The 21,913-nt window shown below is 35.8% G+C and overlaps 1 long non-coding RNA gene across 1 annotated transcript; it reads right to left on the bottom strand.

Moving 5' to 3' along the window:
* Positions 1–6,847: 6,847 nt before the first annotated feature.
* LOC125924637 (uncharacterized) lies at positions 6,848–8,101 on the bottom strand. The gene is made up of 2 exons (XR_007458493.1): positions 7,303–8,101; positions 6,848–7,191 (listed from the first exon to the last, which is right to left on the bottom strand). It is a non-coding gene; the product is annotated as an uncharacterized LOC125924637 (long non-coding RNA).
* Between the last annotated feature and the right edge of the window lie 13,812 nt (positions 8,102–21,913).

The raw sequence follows: 21,913 nt of genomic DNA, 5'->3' as shown, positions 1-21,913 counted from the left end.
AGATCCAGCATATAAATTTTTGAGGCTCAGAGACAAGGCCAACTTTGTCAGTACTTAAGTATTTAATCTAATCTTTTATCGAAACTCTATTTTTCTTTTGCAGTCTTTCTTTCTGTCTGGTTTCCTTTTCATGTGTTGAATTATTGTGATAACTTGCCTCCGCACCCTCTTTTTTTTAACCATAAAAATATTGATAAGAATGGGGGTGTTTGAAAGGAAATAACTAAGATAACTGAGGGTGTGGGCTTATTTGTGTGGGAAAACTAAGCCAGGAAGGAGTCTTGTCACTTTATACTCTCAAAGCCCCTCAGCTCTGGAGGAGGGGTGGGTAGAGATATTTAAAAAGCAATTTTATTTTTGTAGTTGTTTTTGAGGATTTGTAGATTTTTATACAGAGATCAAATATCTGTGATTTTCAAAATGCTATAACTTACATTTGCAATCCTTTTGTTTCTTTGTTAGTTCTTTTTCTAAGACATGAGCTTTTCTGATACATGGAAGAAATGGACACTTATGCCTACCAGTGAGTTTATGATAATGAGCATCTGTGTGGACTGTGGCCAGGAATGACGGACACACACAGGTTTGAAGACCTCCTAGCCCACAGTTTTAGTCTGTGGGCCAACTGGACTGCAGCCCCTTGCAGGAAAACATGGCACTAGACCCAGATCCCACTGGCCTATTCAAGAGATAATCAAAATGACTTTGCCACATAAAACTCACAGCTGACAGAATGTCTAAATACAATTTCATTTAATTACCACAAAGATTATGTCATGCAGACTCTCATATGTCACATTGACTTTCATCTGAAAATAGAAGACTGAAACCTCAGGAGATATGTGCCTTAGCAGACTGTATAAGTATGTAGCAAAACTGAAACTAAACTCAAGTCTTCTAAATCCATATTCAGCTTTTAACTCCAAAGGAAAAAGAAAATGTGAATTTACTCTTATTAGAAATTCAGGCTGCTGAAGCTGATTGTATAGTATGTGCACTGCAGAAAGGTTCTCAATTGAGGAGCCAAGTCCAGCTGAAATTGTACTCCATCCTCTCCTGTCTACACCTCGCACCTTATATTGGCACAGAGGACTGCATCTATCAGAGAAAAAGGTAACTATTTCTTCTCCAAATGTATCCTCTGATCTCCCAGCCATGTGCTCAGAATCATCGTTTTCCCAAAAGAGTTGTATTTATTTCTCATCAAAGGGGCTCCACATAGACTAGAATAAGCCCTGGTTAGAATTCTATTAAAACGTCTCTCCTGAGTGGAAATTTTGAGGGCAGGTATGGCAGCTGCCAATTTCAGTCAATGATGTGGTCATTCTACAGATTGTACTTAATGGAAGAAATTCAATACATTTGTGTGTGTGTGTGTGTGTGTGTGTGTGTGTTTAAGTGAAAGAAAATCTCTTAAGGCTGATGCTGTATCTAGATAAGGGTTCCCAGATAATGGCTATCCCACCACCCCATTTTGTGCTTCTCTTTTCTTGAGTCTACGGGGTTGCTTGGATCTTTGAATTTTCCCGCTGGTTAATACTTAACTTTCTATTCCCTTCTTGGTAATCCAAGATCTATATTGCCCTATGTACCAGGATCTACTTCCCAAATTACTAATTACGTAACAAATCCATGTAAAATGTTATCATTCCCACAGTTGAATCATTTTGGATAATGCCAATTTTGAAGTACCAATTTTTGAAAGTTAGGACTTACCTAAGAAAATGAATCTCTGATGTGGGAAATATAGGTATTGTTATATGTAGGTATAGTAGGCAGACTTCTAAAATAGCACCCAGTGATCCCTGCCTCTGGTATTCTCACCATCGTGTAATCTGCCCTTGAGTATGGATTGGGCCTACTGAGTTAATTTATAAAAGATTGTGGCTTTTTCCCTCTGACTAAGCTTGGGTGCTTACCCTGATGGAAAGGACCACTTAGCAACAGTCAGTGAAGAACTGAAACCCTCAGTTAAACATCCTACAAAGAACTGAATCCACCCAACACCTCATGAGTGAACTTGGAAGCTGATCTTTCCCCCATCCACCCTTGAGATCAACTACAGACCTGTCTAACGCCCAGGCTGCAGCCTTGTGAGGGACCTTAGAGCAAAGGACTCGGCTAAGCCATGCCTGGATTCCTGACCTAACACATTGTGAGATAATAGATACATGTTGCTGCTAAATTTCAGAGTAATTTGTTATGCAACAATAGATAACTGATCCAGTTGAGTGCTTAGGGAATATTTTGATAAATGGAGTTTTTCTGACATCCTATCATTTAGAAAGAAACTACCTGGATGGGGGCAGGTAGCCAAATTCTTCATTCATATAGGAAATTTCAGATAGCTCTCCTGAGGTATATTTGAAATTGGAATTTAAACTATGGCAGATTCCCAGTGATTTTTATCAAGATTAGTTGAAACAAGACTGTTACTTTAGAATTCCAAGAGTTCAGATTATGCCTCAGAGAAGGAAGATAAAATGTGTAGAGAGAACAAAGAATTAATCATGTGTTAGTGGAAAAATTACTTAACATTTTAGAAGCTTCAGTTCTCCTATGTTACAAAAGGGAGCAATTGGACTAGAAGATCTAAGGCTCTTCTGAGTTTAAATTCTGTGGATGAATCTTAACTGCTTCTAGAGTTACTGCTCCCAACCTCCTCAAAAATAGAAGACAGAAAGGAGGGAAGGAAGGAAGGAAGGAAGGAAGGAAGGAAGGAAGGAAGAAAAAAGGAAGAAAGGAAGGAAGAAAGAGGGAGGCAGGGAGGAAGGAAAGAAGGAAGCTTTACACCAAAGATCTAATTTTTCTGTGTAGTATTCCCCTATGGATCATTTATTACCCTTGGAAATTGAGGCTTCCCTGGAATAACCAAATACAAAAATCCATGAATTGGATAAATGAGATATTAGATGGCCAAAACAAGATCACTCTAGAGAAGGGGTTACTTCTAACAAGACCTGGAAAAAATTACATACACGTAGGAGAAAATCTTTGTGCCCTTTGAGAGAGCCAAAAATGCTGAGACAGCATGAATGCTTAAAGAAGGAGTATGTAAGAAGCATGAATCATAAAACCAACACAAAATTGATAAATTAGACTATTAAAATAAAAAAATTGATCTTTGAAATACATTACTCATAAGTGAAAAAGCAAGCTACAGAATGGGAGATAATATTCACAATATACATTCTGAAAAAGGACTGATAACAGAATATAGAAAGAACTCTTACAATTCAGTCATAATGAGACTAACAACCCAATAAAAAGATCAGCAAAAGATCTTAATACTTCTCAAAAATAGATACATTAATATAAGCACATGAAAAATGCTCAATATGTAGTCATTGGGGAAACACATATAATACCCACATGAAATGTCACTTCACACTCATTGGAATGTCCAAAATGAAAAGACTAAGAATATACCAAGTGATAATGAAGATTGGGAGCAGATGAAATCACACATTGATAGTGGGAATATAGCATTATATGGCCACTTTGGGAATCTTTGGCAGATTTTCAAAAAGAAAAACATCTATTCACCCCATGAACCAGCAATCTCACTTACAGGTAGTTAACCAAGAAAAATAAACATGTCAACACAAATCTTTATTTCCAAAAGTCAAAAGCTAGACATGACTCATAAGTTCATCAGCAAGTGAATGAATAAACAAAAGCACTATATCCACACAATAGAATACTACTCAGCCATAAAAAAAAGAAAAGAAAAAAAGTATGGACATATACAAAATTAGGCGAACCTAAAACTTTAAGTTGAATGAAAGAAGACAGGCACAGAAATGTACACATTGCACGGTTCCATTAACATGAAAAACTGAAAATATAAACCAAAGTGACAAAAAAACAAATCAGTGGTTGCCCACATCCAGAGGCTGCAAAAGGGATGGCTGGTCAAGGGACATGAGAAAACTTTTTGGATAATGGATATAAATATTTTGTATTTTGATAGTAGTATATGTATGTGCCAAAGCTCTTTGAATTATACATTTTATTAAAAAGTTTTAAAGTTGGCTTTTATTTATTATTTTTAAATTTTATTTTAGAGAGAGAGAGAGAGAGCATGAGCTGGGGAGAGCCAGAGGGAGGAGAAAGAGAATCTTTTTTCTTTAATGTTTTTTTAAGTTTATTCATTTTTGAGAGAGAGAGACAGAGCATGAGCAGGGGAGGGGTAGAGAGAGAGAGAGGGAGACACAGAATCTGAAGCAGGCTCCAGGCTCTGAGCTGCCAGCACAGAGCCTGATGGGGGGCTCAAACTTACGAACTGCAAGATCATGACATGAGCCAAGGTCGGACGCTTAACCAAGTGAGCCACCCAGGCGCCCCAAGGAAAAAAGAGAATCTTAAGCAGGCTCCACATTCAGCATGGAGCTTACATTGGAACCCAGATGTGGGGCTGAATCCTATGACCCTAGGATCATGACTTGAGCTGCAATCAAGAGTTGGATGGTTAACCAACTGAGCCAATCAGGCGCCCCCTGAATTATACATTTTAATTGGATGTCATTTATTGCATGTGATTATACTTCAATGAAGTTTATTTAAAAATGACCTAGGGGGTGCCTGCATGGCTCAGTTGGTTAAGCATCCAACTTCAGCTCAGGTCATGACCTAATGGCTCATGGGTTTGAGCCCTGAGCCAGGCTCTGTGCTGACAGCTCAGAGCCTGGAGCTTGTTTCATATTCCACGTCTCCTTCTCTCTCTGCCCCTCTCCTGCTCACACACACGCACACTCTCTCTCTCTAAAATATAAATAAACATTACATTTTTTTTAATGATCTAAAAGTAGGACAAGAGGGGAAAACAATCATAAGATGCAAGGTCGGTGATTGAGTGGGATTTCAGATGAAAAAGGCCTTGTTCAACAGGCAGTAAGATTGAAATGGATTTGTTTTTGAGTTTTCAAAAGTGCTACTCAACTTCCAGATTTAAGACAGGTTTTTCCTTACTTCTCAAATGTCTTTATGTGAAGCTAAATTCTATAGGTCAGGGTTACTTATTCTACCCTTTTTTTTTTTTTTAACTGATTTACTTTCTACATGAGAGCCTACTCCTGAGGGGCTTCAGACTGTTCTAGATCTGTAAATGGTTGTAGTCTCGGGTTTACTATATCTGACATTAACAGTGAGAGACATAATAAAGCCACCAGGAAAGACAGGTCATTTTCCAAGTACTTACGTTTTTCTGTTTGAGACAAGAAGACAAATTGCCAATATATCATAAAGGGGAGAGTAAGAGAAAAAAGATATTAATATCATCTCAGAGAAGAAGTTTTTTGAAACTTATCTGGAGGAATGGATCAATAAGTATATAACATTCACCAGGCAGGGTGTTTGGCACTGAATCTGGAGATGATCCAGATATAGATCGTGAGCTAACAGAAGCCTTGTTGGCATCGTCGTCACATGAGGAAACATCAATTTCCCTTTCAAGAATTCAATTCAGGGTGCTTGGGTGGCTCAGTCGGTTAAGTGCTAGACTTCAGCTCAGGTCATGATCTTGAGGTTTGTGGGTTCGAGCCCCACGTCAGGCTCTGTGCTAGCAGCTCAGAGCCTGGTGCCTGCTTCAGATTCTGTGTCTCCCTCTCTCTCTACCCCTCCCCTGCTTGTGCTCTGTCTCTGTCTCTCTCTCTCTCAAAAAATAGATAAACATTAAAAAAAAAAAAGAATTCAATTCATACCAAGCATCACAACAATTGAACATTTTGAAAAGAATCAACCCTTAACCCTTAGTGTGGGGTGGGACAGGGGGAAGGAGTCTGTGCGTATTTTAGTACCAGTTTCTGTCTCATCATTTCACTGCCCTTCTCCCATCTAACATGTCTGGCCTCTTGGACAAATCTGCCTGATTTAAAACCTGATTCTATGTGAATGGTATTTAGACAGGAACCGCCCATTTCAAAGTAACGGCTTTTGTATAAATAGAGCAATAAGGACAGGTAATATTTTATCACTGCTTCTAGTTCACACTCAGTTCATAAAACTACTTGCTGAGAGAGCCAGCTTCTTAAGTCATTCAGATTCAATAGGGCTACTCACTGGGCGATCTTGAAAGAGTAGGCTTGAATTAATTAGGCAATGGAAAACCTTGCTGGGAATAATGGGGTGCCTATGTGCATTTGGATAGCTTTGATAGGCAGCCCCTTACCAGAGAACAGGAGCTCCAATGTAAGCCAAGAGGTGCAGGTCCTGGCCATACAAAGCAAGCATGAGCCTTGCTTTTCTACCCTGCAACTTTGTAACTTTTAATCAGTCCGTGGTTTAATGAGCTCTATGTTTTTAGCACTCAGTAAGAGGTTGATGCAGATTACAAAAAAAATTATTATAAGATATGGTTCTATTAATGATCTTATGATTGCAATGATATGCAAGAAATACAAGCATTTTAAACTATAAACATAAATATAAGGGCATTCGTGGGTGCCCAGTGAGTATTAAGACTGTTAAAATGTTTCTGAGAGCTGAGTGAAAGTTGCCAACATTTAGCTCTTCTTCCTAGGCTAGGAAGACAGGGACCAAACTCTACTAGAGGCTTGGGGGCCACTAGAAGGTATTTTGTTCACCCTCTTTCCTTTAGGCAAAACAGGTCTCCCAGACCTATAACATATTTGTCTCCAAGTTGTAAGTGTTCCCTGGTTGGTTATAAAAAGTGCTGCCAAAACTGATTGCACCTCCAACTAAAGAAAGTAAATTATAGAATACTTTGCACAAATAGACATAGTGTGAAGCTGATCTCTTATGAAAGAAAATACTTAATGGGAAATTTGTGGATTTGTTAGAACTGTTCATGACATTTGTAAATAATTTTGACTCATGACACATGACATTTGAAAGTTTCAGGACATTTATGATAATATTCTCTTCAATATTCTTGCCATTCTGTTATCCCCTGTTGTATCTCAGAAAAATCTAGATTTTGAAAATGTGAGCCGTATTTTTTTCTTCAGAAACCACAGGATCGCTCGTGGCCTTTTATGTAAGGATTCTCTGGAAGGTGGAGCTCACACTGTTTTCTCTCTCTTCCTCCCTTTCTGAGCCCAGGTAGCCATACTTAAAAGAAAGGATCCCCTCAGCTGACCTTTCCATGGCCTTTAAAAGCCACCCACTATGCTTCTCCATGCCTCTTTGATCCTTCCCGATGTGCAGTGAATTTTCATATCAGAATGTTTCCTGGAAAATAAAATTTTTATTACCCTATTGTCTTTTAAAAACTATCCCTTTGAAGTCCATGCCATTGGGCTATACTCCCTCTCCCCTTTTCCCATGTCTGAGGACATTTACCTCCACTCCAACACTTTGGTCACCTTGTGTGACTCATTCTCCACATGGATGACTCATGCAGGACCCTAGATCTTTGTCCCCTTCACTTCACCACTTTAGCCGAACACTCCCAGTCACATCTGGATCTGTAACTCCTCCACAGCAAAACCTTCCGTAGAGCTTCTTGGCTTACCTGCCCTGTGACTATTTCTATGAGGATATTGAGATCTTCATCTGATGGGGTGCTTGGGTGGTTCAGTCGGCCAAGCATCTGGCTTTGGCTCAGATCATGATCTCACTTGGGCTCAGGTCATGATCTCATGGTTTGTGAGTTTGAGCCCCACGTTGGGCTCTGTGCCATCAGTACAGAGCCTGCTTGGGATCCTCTGTCCCCCCCTCTCTCTCTGCCCCTTCCCCACTCATGCACACATGCTCTTTCTCTCTCTCTCAAATAAATAAACATTTAAAAAAGTATTTATTTATTTGAGAGAGAGAAAGAGAGGGAGGGGCAGAGAGAGAGGGAGACACAGAATCTGAAACAAGTTCCAGGCTCTGAACTGTCAACACAGAGCCCCACACAGAGCTTGAACTCACGAACCCGTGAGAGCATAACCTGAGCAGAAGTCGGATGCTCAACCAACCGAGCCTCCCAGGCACCACCCAAAATAAACATTTTTTCAACAATAAATACAAAGTCCTCATTTCTTCCAAATCCTTTAGCCTTCTCGTTTCTCCACTTCTGTCTTTCTCCAGAAAAGAACTCATAGTTCATCATTTCAGCAAACTTTCTTCAATACAGCATTCCCCCCTTATCTGTGGTTTCTGGTACCTGTGGTCAACCATGGTCTGAAAGCTGATGAGCCTCTTTCCAACACTTTGTCATGTCAGTAGCAGCCTAACGCTGCATCATAATGCCTAGGTCATTCACCTCACTTCACCTCTTCACGTAGGCATGTTGTCACCTCACGTCATCACAGGAACAGTGAAGATAGTACAGTAAGATATTTTGGGAGAGACAGAGACCAAATTCATGTCACTTTTATTATAGTGTATTGTTATAATTGTTCTATTTTATTATTAGCTATTGTTTTAATCTCTTCTTACTGTGCATTATTTATGTTAAATTTTATCAGAGGTATGTATGTATAGCAAAAACATAGTGTATATGTATATATATACACACACTATATACACTATGTATATACTATATATAGTACTATATACACTATATACATATAATATATATATATATATATACTACACTATAGTATATATATAGTGTATATAGTGTGTGTGTGTATATATATATATAGTGTATATATATATAGTGTATATAGTGTGTGTGTGTATATATATATATAGGGTTTAGTACTACCTGTGGTTTCAGATATCCACTAGGGGTCTTAGAATGGATCCCCCACAGATAAAGGGAGGTACTATACTCCAATCTCCTTGGTTTTCAGGCTTTTAGTCACTTATGTTTCGTTTAAGTTTGGAATTTTGTGGGTATAACTTTGTAATTTCAGTCTTCTGTACATGAAGAAAATATCGGGCTGGTAGGCTTTTGATGTACATTTGTCAACACTATTTTTCTTGACAGCAAAGAGAAATTCTAATGAGTCTGTCTCCAATATTTTCTGTTAAATGACCTTCTAACTCAGGTGGTTTTACCCTTCTATGCCGGGGAACGCTTTGGCCAGCTGGTGAAACCTACAAGTGTCTTCTCAGAAAAAGTTGCTAAATTCCCCATATAAAATACCTAGGACTACAGAATAAAACAAATTACACTGAAATGCAATTATCAGAACCATAAAAAGCACATTTGCGATATGGTAATCTATGGGCTTTTGATTAACATATTAAGTAACAAGAGGTAATGTGAGGTCAAATAATTCTTAAGTGTATTTCAAAAGATCTGCAACAGTGTATTAATAACAACAATGATGGCAATAATAATAATAACAGCAACAACAACAACAGACCATTGCTAACAGTATGATGGTTTGTTGCCTCCATGAATTTGAGTTCATAAAACTTCCTGATCCTCTACATGGACTTCCAGTGTCCCCGAGTTACAAATGCTGAGCACCTGGGTTAAGTGCCACTGTAGTAACTGGGGCTAAATTTGACCCTTCGAATCTGTAGCAGATCGAAATGACCAAAATGTAGAAATTGACAGAGAAGCAGCACAGGTCTGCAAAATCAGCCAGCCAACAATCATATGGTGCTGTGTCCAATGGATCAATTTGAGAACTTAATCTACATTTTCCCCCCAGACAGAAAACATATGGTAAGGGAACGGTGAAAGGGGCTAGCTAGCTGCTGCTGACACGTTCCATAAGGAATTCAGAGATCAGAACTGGAAGACAAAAACGTTGGTAGCCCAGATACATCTTATGCTCAGAAAATACTCATTTGGAGCTAATACGCTCTGTGTTCTGGATGCTGACCACACTACTGGGAGCTTAATTACAGCTTGACAAATGTTCACTGAATGTCAGAAACCTAAAAATAAACTTATCAATAAGGCAAATTAAGATGAAAAGTAGTGAACAAATAGCCTTATGAGAAAAAGAATAAAATCTGACATCATTTGATGCAATCTAGCCATCTCATTATTCAAGAGCTTGAGAAGAATAGGAGTGGGAAGAAGTGAGATGTCCGGTAGACTACAAAACTTCCTACCATCATAATCACAGGAATTTTTAAAGATCTCTAACGATAGTTGTGTTTTCAACATCCAAGAATCAAGCTGGAAAAGCATGTGCTTGCGTATAGAATTTGTCTTAAAAGGACTATTTCAAAGTTGTGTTAAAAACTGGTTATGCTATTTCAAATAGCTGGAGACTATCCAGAGAACCTTTTAGCTAATCTCTTAGCTCATGAAAAGATTTTTGAAGTAAACCCACCTTAAGATACTTTCAGCTGATTGGCAACAGGTAAAGTACTTCTATATTTACTTCTATCTCAAGGAAAAAAGAAGACTATTTCAAAGTCAGATATTTATTTCCATTGAAATCTGAAGGTGACTTACAATTGCCTGGTTCCAAAATGATCTGCTACATGAAAGTGCTTCTGATATTTTATCTTCTGAAAGGAGATACCCACGCTGCCGTCATTCGTAAGTGCCTCAAAGACAGAGAGCATAAACACATTTAATTTCTGCATTAAAGATACTGCTTGAATGGGAATAAAATGGGATCACTTATAAACAGCCATTTCCCTTTTGGTAACAAGGTATCCAAAACCATTCCCCAGTCTTCAAATCCAAAATATTTCCTGTGTAATACTTGTCTTTGGTCAAAAATAAAATCAGTCAGTCAATAAAAGAAAGTTGTCCATTACTTATCATATCATACCTGCCCCTATTCACTTATTAAATAACTTTTTTCAGTTGGGATGAGCACTGGGTGTTATATGTAAGTGATGAATAATTAATTCTATTCCTGAAATCATTATTATACTGTATGTCGACTAACTTGGATTTAAGTAAAAAAAATAAAATTAAATGCGTAAAATAAAATAAAAAAGAACTTTTTTCTTATAAACCCTAATAGAAAAAATAGCCAGAGTTATAGCCATTTCTCTTGCCTATTTTCTTAACAAATCAAGAAAATTAGAGAAACTTTACTTTTACTAGCATAAACCATATCAAGAAAAAATCAGTGCAAATAAGAGAGAAAGCAGTGGAGTAATATTTCTTTTATAAAACGTTACCTACATTAGTTACCAGTCAAATGACATGTTCAACAATAGGAAAAAAAATTAACAAATTTGTAGATGTAGTGTAAGTTGTCATTCTTTTCTCAAAGTAATAGTTTTAGAATTTAATAAGAGTTCTATGCTTACTAATAGCCTCTGTGAAGGAAGGCATCATTTAGCCTAGCTAGGCTGATGTGAATTCACAACTTAAAAATTCAAACAGCTTACTTTACTGATTGTCTTTAGGGTTAATGTGTTTTCATTAGAAAGCCTCCAAGATAGAGAGCAAGGTGACTTATACACAACACATAAATATCTTCTGCTGTAGTGTTAGAGGCATTTGTTGTGGAACATTCTGAAGGATTCAGAGCAGCATTGCACATGACCCCTCAGTTCTAGTCTCTAGGATTTTCTCATGTTCCGCAATAAATTTCTTAAAAATATAGTTTATTGTCAAATTGGCTAACACACAGTGTATACAGTGTGCTCTTGGTGTTGGGGGTAGATTCCTGTGGTTCATCGCTTACCTACAACACCCAGTGCTCATCCCAAAAAGTGCCCTCCTCAATGCCTATCACCCATTTTCCCCTCCCCCGTCATCAACCCTCAGTTTATTCTCTGTATTTAAGAGTCTTTTATGGTTTGCCCCCCTCCCTCTCTGTTTGTAACTATTTTTCCCCTTCCCTTCCCCCATGGTCTTCTGTTAAGTTTCTCAAGATCCACATATGAGTGAAAACATATATTTGTCCTTCTCTGCCTGACTTATTTCACTCAGCATAATACCTTCCAGTTCCATCCACATTGCTGCAAATAGCATGATTTCATTCTTTCTCATTGCCAAGTAGTATTCCATTGTATATATGAACCACGTCTTCTTTATCCATTCATCAGTTGATGGACATTTAGGCTCTTTCCATAATTTGGCTTGCAATACGATTTTGAGCATTAGAATAGATTTAGCGATATTGAATGGCTTGCCTTGCTTTCTGAAAGTGTGTGAAGCATTACAAAGAAAAAGATACGTATGGACTATGAGTACAAATGAAGATCTATGTGTAGCATTTCCAATTATTGTAATTTCTGTAAATAGTGTTAAAAAATGTTTCCTAGAATACAAAGAGGGGAAATATCGTAAGATTTCAGTTTGTGATCTGTCTACAAATACTATAAATTTTAACTGTTAGTGGCAACAGTGTATGTCTGTTTTACTTACACTATTTGTTTTTCTTTGAAAACATAGTGTGTGTAAAAGTATTTGGGTTGGGCTTGGCAGAGTGGAAAAACATAAATGAAACTAGAAAAAGAGCTTCCAGTGATGAATGTTACAGTGTATAAATTAAATTCCTAATGACATAACTTGGAGAGTTTTTTTGTCTTTCAACAAGCTTGCATGATGTAAGCTTTATTCCTGTGGAAACTTAGCACATTCGGTAGTTTGCTCATTTGATTTTACCTTCCAATAACTGAGAAAAGATGAGCACTTGGATGTGGGTTTCTATTATATAAATGTCTAGGTAAAGTTAGCTAATGGCAGCTGCTGATGAAACCTGGCTGTGTACAAGGAGATGTTGTTCTTTCATAGAAATATACCCTCATTTGGAGTTCTTGATAGCAATTTCTCCCACTTTTATTGTGCACATAACTATGCCTCTTAGTTTTTTCCACAAAGATATTCAGCTCTTCTAATTTTCTCTTTTTGGATCCTGTTCTGAATAGTAGTTCTCTGGGCATCAAGGATAAATGCAGTAATTCAGGCTCCAGTTTTTCTTGAAGGACAATGGCATTCTCCATAATATATTTAATAGACAATCATGTTCTCATGTCTAAAATAAATCTAAATCATCAAAGGATAAAATGGCCTACTGAATGATTTTACTCATAATTCTTCTTTCATATGATTTCTTAAGGACTTAGAAGTATCAGGTTTTAACTGCTCTGTAACTTAAAAAAAAATCTGTGAAAATTCTTCTAGTTCTTCAAACTCCAGGCTGAGACATTTTATAAGAACTTTGTAAATGTCTATGAACTATGTTATCCAGGCCAGTTTTGTTTTATTTGGAGAAAATGATTTATCCAAATCCTATATTCACTAGCACAAAATACAAACACTCTCCTTATTGTTGTCAAACACTTCACAGAGCCCCATTCCATTGATTTGTTGAGCTCAGTCAATAGCAGATTCTATGTTCAAAGTTTGATCACTCATAGACCTTATGATTCCTACTTTTTGTGGTGTGGTCTCAAATTGTCCTATAACTCAGGCAAATTATTTGGCAACTATGTCAGGAAAGAGGGCTAAACATTTTAGATGTTCCAGCTGGATAGTATCACCACTACTAGAAGAAATAAATGCAGTATGTATCCACTGATAGGTCAGTGAATAACTTTTGCTTCACTTACATAGCCTGATATAGCATGCACATATTTATTGATACACACACTTTGCTATTCAAAAATTACTTGAAGCACTTTATATTAAACTTGGAAATATAATAAGCTTTAATTCATATATAAAGAACAATGCTTAATTAATTTTATCTTCTTTCCACTAATAGAAAAAATTACCTAAAGAAAACTATCGCACTACGTATAAAATTTAATTGTAAACTTTTTGCAAGCTAAAACAAAACAGAAAATTCACAATGTTGCATGAAGTTCATTGCATCAAAAAAGTAAGAATGAGTTTAATTAATGTCTCTGTCAATGCCACTATGGACTCACTGTTTAAGTACACTGTAGGTAGAAAAGCTTAATATATATGAAAATATGTCCATAAATTAAATAGGCTTCCTTACCTTATTTTTTTTTTCAAAATAATTTTAAAAGTTCATTCTATGAAACAATTTCAAAGGATATTATTCCAAGAAGCACACACCTTGTTGGGATGGAGTTTCCACTTTCAGATACTACATGTATCTACTCAGAATGATCTTACAATTTACCACTGAAAACTTTCAAAAGTATCAGAGATCATAGATAATTTAAATGACTGGTTGTTTTTGCAAATAACATGCTTGGAATAGTTTTTTTTTTCATGGTGTCACTAGAATGCTTCACTTATTCTGATGTCATTTCAAAAATAGCATATATTTCTATAATAAAATATTATTCATATTTGCATATATATAATGTATAAAAATATATGTATATATGTGTATTTTTCATAATACTATCTGATGTTTTGTCATTTAAAATAGGGCATACTTCAAAAATATGTAAGGCTGACTATAAACTTGGAAAAATGATAATTTCAACAAAAATTAAAGTAAATATAATAATAGTTGCACTTTAAAAATAAGGGCTTATGATATTCCACTTACACATACTTATTGATTCAACCTTCACAAAAATGCTATGAAATCTTACTATATTTTAATTTTTATTTTGTATTCTGATTTTTTTTCTAAATAAAAAAAAAAACTGGAAGCTCAGAATGACCAGGTAACTTATTCAAGGTCACGTAACCAGTGGATCTAGAATTTGAATCCAAGTCTGTCTGATCCTAAGTCTCATGTCCTTCCCACTATGCTTTACTGTCTCACCATACTTTCAATGAAGTGCCTGGAAAATAATGCAACACTTTCACACTGACTACTTGACCTGCATTGCAAATTTGCCTGACATTAATACAGTTTTCCTACTTGTTAATGCATTTGGTTTGAATTTATAAGCTGACTACCTGACTCTAACTCCTCAACTTTTCTTATGGGAAAACAACAACGACAACAACAAAAACTAATGGTGGTTCATGTGCGCTATACCTGCTGGATGAGAAGAGATGCTGTAACCAGGGAAGTAGTGCCTTAGAATGTTGCCCCCAAGCCAATGGAGCAGATAGGCAAGTAAGGAAGAACATAGGCAACCTCATACACAATAGAGTCTCTCTAGACACTCCATTCTACTGAGCAGGCTAAAAACACACCCTCTTTGAAGCTAGGGCAGGTATTTTTGTGATGTCATAGACGAGGTGTATGGAACACTTCTTCTCAGAAAGCCTTCTTCTATAACTACTTTTGGGCTAGATGGAATACCAACATCCAACGTGGTCTTGCCTAATTCTTATTCTTTGATATCTACTCTCTGATCAAGCAATATATTCTGCTACATTTCTTTCTTGATATTTAAATATCTTAATCTTATGTGAGCTTCCTAAATTTCAGCCTACATCACCTATGGGGGGCTTAAGTGGGCAGGACAGCATTAGTGCCTAAATTATTCTGCATCTGTTGCTTCATTTGGAATCCCAGTAGGTGATTTATAGACCCCTTAGTTGTTCATGTACTCCAAACCCCATAGTCACGAGTGATCAAAATGGCACCCAAAGTCAACTCAGCAATGAAATTAAACCCCATAGTCTTTATTGAGTTGTAATAAAATATCACATAATAATCTGTATCCCATTTTATTATAGTGATTTGTCAAACTACAAACAATACCTGAATTAATATATTAGAAATAAAAAGTGTGATATTTATTTAACACAGAACTTTGTTAATAGTTACTAATACTTCCTTCTATTAGGCTATTGCACATTATAATAAAATAATTGATTATGTAGTCATCCTTTTAGTCTTGGCATTTCTAAATATTTTCCATTTTCACCAGATATCATGTCCAAGTCTACTTTTATCAGCCATGGATTCTAGGCAAGATCCCAATTATCTCTTAACGATCTTTCTTATATAAAATATAAAAAGTTAATTTGACAGCTAACTTGAAGAGGATTATCTGCAGTCCCAAGTAGATTTGGAATATAAAAATCTCGTTAAATGTTTCTGTTTCTAGTTACTCTATATTATATATCAACGCAGTTTAATAGAACAGTCACTTTTTCTTTGTGGAATACAGACTTTGTTCTTTGTGAGTATTAGGTCTGAAGTGTTGGAAACATAAACCAGCATTCTCACTGCGCTGCTTTTGCTCAATTGTGACATTATTCTAAGATTTGCCAAAGAAAAATGTGTAGTAATCATAGGAAAATTGAGGATGCTTGTCTGGTTCCCAGCTATCTAGGGTAAATCTCAGGATGTCTGTGAGACTGCATCTGTATCAAAACTTTTTTTTTTTTTTTTTTGGCTGGACAGTCCTTAACTTCCACTCAGACTGTTCCTAATAAGAAGGAGGGACCCAATTATCTTGTACGTCCATACAGCTATATTTAGGATTTGTCCCTGCTTCAGAGGGATCTGTCGAACCTGTAAGATTGTTTTGAAGGATTCTAAGTTCATTTTAAGAATTTGGATATCACTTGAACGGTAACATAGCTCAAACTTCCACCCACCTTGGTAACCCTGTAATGACAGGAATGCCACCCTCTTCTCGTTATCACCAACACATCACAAAGTTTTCCATTTTTATGCACTCAGTATACTATGTGTTGTACAAAGGAGGAAGGTTGCTTTGAATGGAGAAGGAATCTAGTCAGTCTGCTCAATCTTTTGTTCAAAAACATCTCTTACATACATTCTATAGGATAGGCTCTAGGCTAGACACAGGACATACAATGCTGGATAAAACAAATATGATAATGTCCTTCATGTTGCTTTTCCAAAGGACCCTGAAGAGTTCTACTTAAAATCGAGAGTCTCCCTTTGATTTCCCAGGCTAGCCAGAAACAGTTATCCTTACTCTCAGTGGGGTCTGGGTTCCCCTCTGCCCATTGCTCAGACTGAAATATAACCCAGATGTTGTTTGGTGTTGTAAATTTTGAAGGGGAAATAAAGCTTCACAGAGAATCCGGGAACATTTGTGCTGTACTATAGAATGTTCTGGAAGCTATTGTGGCAAAATAAGACCTCTGTAAGATTCTGTTTGTAAGTTGCATCATCCTAGCTCCAGTACCAAGGGCAGGGCATGACCAGTTTAGCATGCTTTCAAGTAAGGGTTCATAGAACCAATTTTTCAGACACTCTAGCTCTGGCCAATGTCTCCTTTGTGCTTCTTATTTGGCTCTAACCTATTGACTTCAGAATATCCTGATATCAAGCTTCATGCATCTTCATTCTCTGGAAAATTATTTATGACCCTCAATTCAACTGCTCCATCTGGTTTGTGGACTAAAAATAAGAAAAAAAGGACATCAGGAATTCATTAAGATCTTTTTTTTTTTTTTTTTTTTTTTTTTGCAACTGGAAATACTGTAAATGCTGTGGGCATTTTATCTGTTTGAAAAGTGTCAAGATTTGGTTAAGTGAGTTCATTTGTATTCTCCAGCCTTCCTTTGCTCTCTGTAACTGCTGCTTTACTATGAGCACCCATAATTTGACCAAACACTGCCAATTTCCTGACACTACTTTAATATAAGTAAATGTTCAGCTTAGCCTACATAAAAAATACAAAATCACAGGAGTAAATAAGCTCCAAAGATACATTTTTAAATCTTCCAAAATGAGGTTGTAAATATAAAAACATAAGCAACAACAACACAGACTAAGGTAAGTATTTTTATGTAGTAATTTTAAATTACCAGAAGCAAAAACTTAAACTTGATCTTAAAATTAAGAATTAAATAATAAAGATGGATAGGTACTAAAATTCTTAAGGAAAATTGTTTTTAAAATGTGAACAATAAAGAAAAAAAGAAAGAAAATAGGTGTAACAAGGAGCAGCATTGATGAAATCCAACTAACATCCATAGTGATTTGATAAGCCATATATGATCACAATTAGCCATTGTTAACAGCCTGAGAAAAATGAAAAGAGCCTGAATAAAGACATTGGTTTTCTTCCTGAAGTGATCACCTGCTGATTACATCATTGTAAAAAAAATGAGTAAAACAAAATCAGTTTTGAGTGAATATGTTGAGGGTAGGGGGGAGAACAAGTCATAAAGGCTAATTGAGAGTATGAATCAATGCTTAGGGAAGAAAATCTCCCCAAATTCCCTGAAATTTTATTTATATCCAAGCCCAGATCAAGGCCTTTTTTAATGCAATAAGAAGTACATTTCAAATAGATTAGTTTATCTATTTCTCTACCTCAATTTAATTTACAATTGGAAATTATAAGCATTTCATTAATCAGTTAACAAGGCATATTTATAAGGCATATTAGTTCATAAGTTACAAGAGCAAACTGACTTATTTTAAAGGCAACCCTGGTGTTTTAGCAAGGAAAGACTAATGCTGTTTGTTCCAGGGGTCAATCTTGTTTTTGGTTTTGGTTTTGGGTTTTTTTTTTTATGTTTTATTTATTTTTGAGAGCAAGAGAGACAGAACATGAGCAGGGAGGGGCAGAGAGAGAGAGAGAGAGAGAGAGAGAACTCGATGCAGGCTCCAGGGTCCGAACTGTCAGTGCAGAGCCTGACGCTGGGCTTGAACTCACAAACTGCAAGATCATGACCTGAGCTGAAGTCAGGCGCTTAACTGACTGACCCACCCAGGCACCCCTATTTTTTTATTTTTAAAAAAATAAATCTTCTTGGGATTTTATGGGATACTGTGTTTTGCGATGGCCACAGGTGAAACACAATGAAGGTAATACCTCTTTGAAACAATACTGTAAGGAAACAATGAAGAATATGGGTATAAAAGTAATAAATTGAGAACCAAAATCTTATTTGTGTTCCTGTTGATAGAAAAGCCACAGGTCCCATGTTGATATTATTTGTCATTTAAGAATATGCAAATGGATCATATGAAAATGATCCTTGCTATGAGAACTTGCTAATAAGGGCAAGAACTCTGTGGCAATGACCTCTGCCATGGGGGGCAGACTACCTGGGCTCTTGATGTCTAAAGTTTCTTGACCTTTCTGGCTTGTACCTTTCCCTTTTCCAAAACTTATTTTCCGGTTCACTACTTCTTAATACATTGTCATGTTTTCCAATGATGGAGAAATGGGATTAAATAAAGTTGGTAGATAAGAAAGAAAAAAAGTGGCATCCTAAGAGAAAAAAAATGGTATGAACAGTGATAAAATGGTAATTTGAGAACTGTCTGTAAGTAGGCACTGAATATCAATTCACTATGTTTCTGTGTCTGTTCTATCTTTTACAAATGCTTTGGAAAAATTCTAATTAAAAGTATGTAGAAATAGAGAAGCCAGAAATAAGCCCTTAGATTTATTGATTTTTTTTTTTTGGCAAGGGTGCAAAGACAATCCAATGGCAAAAGAATAGTTTTTTTCAAGAAATAGTGCTAAGACAATTGAATACTCATATGCAAAAAAAAAAAAAGAAAAGGAAAAATCATTTAGATGCATACCTCACACCATATACAAATATTAATTCCAAATGTATTATAAATCTAAATATAAGAGCTAAAATATAAAACTAAAAATGAGAAAATATGGTAACCTTAGATTTGCCAAAGATGTCTCAGTTATGTCCCCCAAAGCAAATTTCATAAAACAGAAAAATGGATAAATTAGATTGCATCTAAATGAAAAACTTCATCTTTCAAAAGACATGATTAGGAAAATGAAAAGATAAGACATACACTTGGCTAAGATATTTATAAGTCATATGTCTGATAAAGGACTATACGCAGAGGAACTTTTACAATTCAATAAGAAGATAATTAAAAATTGATCAAAATATGTTAATGTCTATTAGTATATTCTTAGTCCAAAGAATATATAGGAAAGACTAATAATAACCATCTGAGAAAATGCTTAATATCATTAGTCACTAGGGAAATGCAGATTAAAACTAAGATGCCACTTTTTACACTCAGTAGAGTGGCTATAATCCTTAACATTGAAAATACCAACTGTTGGTGATAATGTAAAGAATCTAGGAACATCTAGGAACATAGAATCTAGAATACATTCCTTCTAGTGGGAATACAAAATGGTATAACTACTTTGGAAAACACTTTGGCAATTTCTGAAAAGTTAAACATGTACGTACCATATGACTCAGCAATTCCTGTTCTAGTTATCTACCTGAGTTATGTATATGGATTTTCCTAGCAGCATTATTTGCAGTAACCCCAATCTGAAACCAATCTTGATGTTTATCAACTAGTGAATGAATGTATAAAGTGTGATATATTCATACAATGGAATTTTATTTACTAGTAAAGAGGAATGGACGACTTTTACACACAGCAACATGGATGAACCTCAAAAACATGCTAAGTGAAAGAAGCCAGACACAAAGTAAAACACAGTGTATGTTTTTGTTTATATGAAATTTCTAGAAAAGGTAGATTCATGGAGACATAAAGGAGGTCAGCAGTTGCCTGAAGCTGGTAATAGGAGCAAGATTGATAGCAAATGGGAGTGAAAGAAACTTTTGGGTGGTGGAAATGTTCTAAAATTGTATTATGGGGGTGGCTGCACATTTATATAAGTTTAATAAGAATCTTCAACTTTTATACTTACAATTGGTGAATTTTATGTTGCATAAATTATACCTTAATAAAGATACTACAATTTTTAAAGGTATGTGAAAGGCAAATCTCCACTAACATACCTATTTTTTCATACTGTTAAGAATAAGCAAACCATTGAGCCTACAAGGAATATAATGTTATAAAGAAAAAGTGAGTGATTTACTTCTACCTGTAAAAGTTATTTCAAAGTTTAAGGTTGTCATTGTTTCCTCAGTAGACTATTTTCACAGAAACTAAGTCCAAGGAACATTGTCCTTACCTTGGGTTTTCTGTAAATACACACCGTAAATCCAGGGACTTAATAAGATGAATGAGGTTTTTCCCCTCTTATTGGGTACCAAGGACTACTTGGCATCTGTCAATGTTACTGAAGTGCTACATGCAAATTACCTGCACATCAATTGCTGAAGAATCTTGAATAAAGACTAGAGAAGACCAAGGATTATAAATAAAGTCTTAATAAAGCTTAAGCAGAGAAAGAATTTTTTTTCCTCCTCAGATTTACATTCTTTTTGACTCATTACGACAGAGGAGCTATCAAGGAAGATGTGAAGAAGGGAAGGAAATGAGAGATGGGGGCTATACTTGGATAATGTTCAACAATAAAGAATGCAACTTATTTTAATATCCATTACTGATTCCTCGACATGTTGCTTTACTTAGTTGTCTTAATTCAGTAAAACAAACTATATCCATTTTCAAATATCACGCTATTGTTTTGTCATACCCATCATTAAATGATCCTTTCACTATCTTTTATTTGGTTTTAACTAGCCAAGGTCCATTGAAATTCAGTTCAACTCTGTGTTAGTGGAGATTGCAAGACAGTGTTTATGGGAGAGAAGACAGGGTGTGTTATTCTATGTTTAATGTAGATCCTGCTCCAGTTAAGAAAAAAACTGTATTAGTACGAAGAAATTTGCCAGCCTGGAATCCACTAAAAAAGGAAGAAAGAAAGAAAGAAAGAAAGAAAGAAAGAAAGAAAGAAAGAAGAAAGGAAGAAAAGAAAAGAAAAGAGAAAGAGAACTTTTTATGACAGTGTTTCAGTTTTGACATATAACCTGATGGGAGTTATAGGAATAATAGAAAAAGTAAGGGAGAATCATTTATAGAGTCTATGGCTAAAGTTTCAGAGTAGGGAATGTTCACATTTGAAGGCTATGTCCTAAATTAGCAGTGGTATTTGGAGGCTTTGGAAAATATGGACTTTGTCACAGGTTCAATCCCTAGACTGGAAGAAACTAGGATATTGCCTCCATAGGAATGTACATAACTGGGGGATGAAAGCTTAGAAGTACAATCCTGTGGGTTTTTTTTTAATATGACCAGCCTTAGTATTTCTATAATTGTGTTTAAAATTGACACAAGATTTTGTTTGTAAAGTTATTCTTTATTTCTCTAGAGACTATTGGGGAAGTGATGATTGCCTTGATCTAAGTCATTTTCCTTTTGATTATATTTTCAATGAAAATTTATGGTGGAATATGAACTTACTGTTGAAGCTGTCATCACAATTACATTATTATCATGTGGTTAGAAATGTATGTCTGATATAAACTTATTAAGTAATTAAATCTATTAACTGTTAATAA

This window comes from Panthera uncia, chromosome F2, assembly GCF_023721935.1.
Source record: "Panthera uncia isolate 11264 chromosome F2, Puncia_PCG_1.0, whole genome shotgun sequence".
In the NCBI taxonomy this organism is placed as follows: domain Eukaryota; kingdom Metazoa; phylum Chordata; class Mammalia; order Carnivora; family Felidae; genus Panthera; species Panthera uncia.
Note: the sequence above shows the minus strand (reverse complement) of the source record. Positions and strands in the feature narration are given on the sequence as shown.